The following is a 5,083-nucleotide window of genomic DNA, read 5'->3' on the forward strand; positions in this document are numbered from 1 at the left end:
AAACATCATACTAGATTCTCCCATCAAGACTAGTGTTTTGAATCATAATTTAACCAGCGGTTAGTTTAACAGCCGGTTAAAGTTTCGAACAACTGGGCGCAGATGGAATGGTCAAGCCGACTACGGTAGCCCCATGTTTTTATAACAATTATATTCATCCAGAACATCCTTAATTTTTCAGAATCAGTAAAGCATTACCTTCCGGATAAAGCGTTGTTGTACAGTTGCAAATTTTCACAGAGGTTTGAAATTATCTTCAAAGTTATGACGTTAAGCTACCATATTCAAATATGTCTATGCCCTTATAATGATCAAAACATAAATAGTAGTATAGGAAGGTAATATAGCATTAGCCTGCGCATTTTTGCAGCGAGAAAATGTTGTAATATGAACATGGCAATATTTTTTATTATGACAATCTTCCAACTGAATTGTCTTTTGCAAAGTTATTAAACGTTTTATTAGATGCGGTTATGACCCGAATGGTTCTAGACAGATTGTATGTTGTTCAACCCTTTTACATACATGTACTATGAACATATTGATCTCTGACATTGCATTGGAAAATAAATCGTAAACTCGAGTAATAAATATAAACATATCGGATATATAGTAAAATAATATTGAGTACATATAAAATGATCTACAATATCTATTTATATCTATTTTTCAAAAATACAACAAATGTTTTGTACTTTCGGTTTTTACAAAATGTATCCGGATAATTGAATAAACGAACGGTTAGAATTAAAAAAAAAACCACAAACATTTTATAACAAATGAATGAGAAGTTAAGAAGTAATATGCAACGTTACAGATACTTTTTTTGCTTAAAATTAGCATTAAAATAATAATTACGAAACGAAAAGAAATGTACCATTTTATTGTACGTCCACCGTGTTTAACCGGCAGTTCCAATGTGCGTTCAAAGAGAGTAAAATATTATTATAGTATCAAATTAATATCACTGCTAAAACACTGACCTCCAGATCGTACAACAAAAAAGAAAACGTTTAGACATCAGAAATTTATTTCTGTATTTCTGAAGAAGGAAATCTTAACTAAGTTACGTCTCTTCCTAGTAATTACCGCCCAATCTCCCTCTTAAATACCATTGAAAAAGTTTTTGAACGTCTTATTTTCAAACATGTTTTCAATCACCTTCATGATTCTCGTTTTCTAACTCCAGTGCAATTTGGTTTCATTCCAGGTGACTCAACAGTCAATCAACTTGTCTTCATATATGACACTCTCTGCAAAGCTCTCGATAACGGTCTTGAGATGCGTGTGGTCTTCTTCGATATCAGCAAAGCCTTTGAGAAAGTCTGGCACAGAGGACTACTTTGTAAACTTAAACATGCTGGGATTACAGCAGCTCTCCTTAATTGGTTTGAAAATTCTTTCTAACAGACGTCAACGAGTTGTCCTTCCTGGAGTTAAATCAAACTGGGCTTATGTAAAAGCTGGCGTTCCCCAAGGATCAATCCTTGGTCCCTTACTATTCCTTATCTTCATAAATGATATTGTTGATGAAATAAGATCATGTGTTAATCTTTTTGCTGACGACACAAGTCTCTACGTTATAGTTGAACAACCAGATACCGCGGCAGGTCTTCTTCAGTCTGACATTCAAACAATATCTTCGTGGGCAGATAAATGGCTCGTCACATTTAATTCTTCCAAATCCGAAACTTTGTTGATATCAAGACAACGAAATGGTCAACCACACCCTCCTCTTCAAATGTATAATCAGTACATACCCGAAGTAACTGACCACAAACATCTGGGTGTATTCTTGTTAAGTGATTGCTCCTGGCATCCTCAAATCAACTACATTTTAGAAAAAGCGTGGAAGAGGGTTAACATTATGCGCAAATTGAAATTCTCACTTGATCGCAGATTTCTTGAAATTGTATATCTCTCTTTCATAAGACCTTTATTTGAATATGCTGATGTGGTGTGGAGCAATTGTACTAGATATGAACTGGACCAACGTGATAAAATTCAAAATGAATGTTTACGCATTGCATCTGGTGCGACTAAGCTCATCTCAATAGAAAATCTACAAAGAGAAATACATTGGGAAACTCTCTCAGAAAGACGCTATAAACATAGACTCATCTTGTTCTTCAAAATGAAGTCGAATTTGACCCCAACATATCTGTCTTCTCTCGTTCCTGGCTCAGGTGACACACGCTACAATTTAAGAAACTCAGACAACATCCGCAAGAACAACACTTTATTTAAATTCATTTTTGCCTTCATCTGTACGTGATTGGAACCTGCTTAACCCTGATACTCGCAACTGTGAAACACTGTCTTCATTTAAACGAAACTTAACCAAGCGACGTACACCACTGTACTATTACGCTGGGGACAGGAAGTCTCAGGTTCTCCATACACATCTCCGTACTAAATGCAGTGCACTGAATTATCACTTGTTCCTTAGAAATATTTCTCCTAAACCATTATGCCAATGTGGCAGAATTGAAACTAATCATCACTTTTCTTTGAATGTACACTTTACAATGATTGCCGAAACGACTTTCTTAATAATCTGCGGAATTTTTACATTGACTTGGATACTGTTCTTTTTCGTAACCCATCCCTTTCTGATCAGGATAACATGACTATATTCTTTTACGTACAGTCATTCATATCGGACAGCAAGAAAGTCTTATAAGTCTTATAAGTCAAATGACCTCTTTTCTTTAAGACAAACTTCAACACCTCTATCTTTATCACGCAATAGATATCATTTCATTAGTATTACTTCACCTTACAACAACTCTGTCTTCTTTTACTAACCCTTTTCGTCTTTATTTTTCTTTAACAATAAATACTGAACTGACAATCTTTGTACAATTATTTTCAGATAACATAATGACAACATTTTTTTTTTCTTTCAAGTCCCATTTTAGCTATAAACTTATAGTATGTCTACAAGTTAATTGTCCGCGAAGGAGAAGAATTCTATAAGACTTGTCTTTCATTCTTATCCTTTCCTAAGTTACAATATTCACTGTATGACTATGTATCAATGTATATGTTTACTATTTGGGAATAAATATGTTTAAACTAACTTAGTTACGTACAGAAAAAATGATATTAAAACGCATATGAATAAGTTGGTTTTACTACTATGTATCTTTTCCATTCAAAATTGTAAAGCATTGGTAACAGGACACCGGAGCTTAACTGCCTTAATATATAACAACCTTCCTAACTATCGATTTTGTCTTGATTTGACACATTTACGAAAGCTTAGAAACAAAACCTCATTTTTCAATGTTCGTATTTTGTCCAAACTTCAATTTTGCAAAACGACCATTTTAAGACAAAATCTGGAGGTCAGTATTTTACAACGTATTTTACAGAGACAAAGGCAAATGCAGTTAGGTTGACGAGTACCTCTAGTGTGATTTGGTGTATATCGTAGACCTTACGGATGAAACATACTTAGCTGAAATAATTCAAAGCCGTGCTAAAATACATTTAACAACTCATAATTGGCTTAGTCCATCCTTAGTTTCTTTCAGCTCTCTAAAAATCCGTCATCTCCCAACTTTTCTTTACCCTATTCCCTATTTTTTTTTTATATTTTTGATGGATAATGGAAGTGACAAGTTTGCTTTGACTTTCCACTAAAATTTCTAATTAGCGATGTGAAGCTCTGGCCGTGTTACTGTGTTTGCTGTTATTTCTGTTAAACAACTGTTGCCTTTATTTATTTTTAATTATGATAGACATGTGCCAGAAAGCTTTTATTTTCTTGTTAAAACAGATACTTTTGCTGTAAAAAAAAATCGAGAATATGCATAATTACTTACTTACAAAATCATTACTTTCAATATTGCATATTCAGAACCATAATGCTGAATGAGTGTGTGTGTGTGGGTGGGTGGGGGGGGGGGGGGGTAGGTTAACTAAAACAATGAAGTTACGTTTTATATTTAATTCGATTCTAGTTTGTCTTTCATGTGAACAAATTGATGAAATAGGGAAGCACTATCTCACTGCGCATGTGTGGCGCCCAATACGAATACTAGGTCGACGTGAGATCAGCGCGTAACTGTGTTTTAACAGTGTTACAATATGGGTAGTACAAAATGTAATACGTCCCGTGGAATAAATCTTTAATGCGTAGATGTCTACGTTCGTTTTCGCGCCTAATAACCTATACAGTATGAATGAATTAGGTGTAACACCATAAATGATTCTGTTATTTCATTTCGACCCTAAAAAATGGTAGATCAAATGTAGAAGCACTACTTCTTGGCGCCTGTATGGCGCCAAATGATACGTCGACGTGGCGCCAGATATTCGTATTTAAATGTGCATATGGATTTCAAACACAATAATCAAAAATGCAAACCTATGCAAAATATATGAAAAATAAATATAAAATAGGATAGTGAAGAAAGGCATTAATATATTTGATGTTCATAACAAACCATGTGGCAGCCTCATTTTAAAACCAAATCATCTTTCAAATATATTACATGTACGGCTGTCGATTGAGGATTACGTTGATTTTGATTGTGATATACGCCATGCTTAATAACAAAATGTAAAATATAATGAAAACTGTTTCGTTTCCGAATGTGTTTATTATTTTTTAATTAGTCCGTAGTGCTGCAGTATGTATTTTTGTCGGACGTATACGCAATATTGATATTAACGGTTATACACGGTGGATAGGCGATATCGACCCAATGTAATGTGTTCCCATAAGCTGTATTTTATTTACGTCTGGTATTTCCTGCACTATGCAAGACAAATTTATAACCGAATACCCGGTAGTTTATTATTATTATTAGTATTATTATTTATTTATTTTTATTTTTGACGTACGTAACCGTTTCCCCGGTGATGATTAGTTGCATTTTATTTACGTCTGGTATTTCCTACGCTATGCAAGTAATGATAATTTTATATGCCTGTTGAAAAAAAACCCGGACGTATTATGTGATGGCACGTACGTCTGTCTGTCTGTCTGTCTGTTTGTCTGTCTGTCCGTCTTTCCGCCTGTCCGAGTTTACATTTGCATACTTTGATGGCTTACATAGGAACAATAAGTAAC

Source organism: Mercenaria mercenaria, chromosome 4, assembly GCF_021730395.1.
Source record: "Mercenaria mercenaria strain notata chromosome 4, MADL_Memer_1, whole genome shotgun sequence".
In the NCBI taxonomy this organism is placed as follows: domain Eukaryota; kingdom Metazoa; phylum Mollusca; class Bivalvia; order Venerida; family Veneridae; genus Mercenaria; species Mercenaria mercenaria.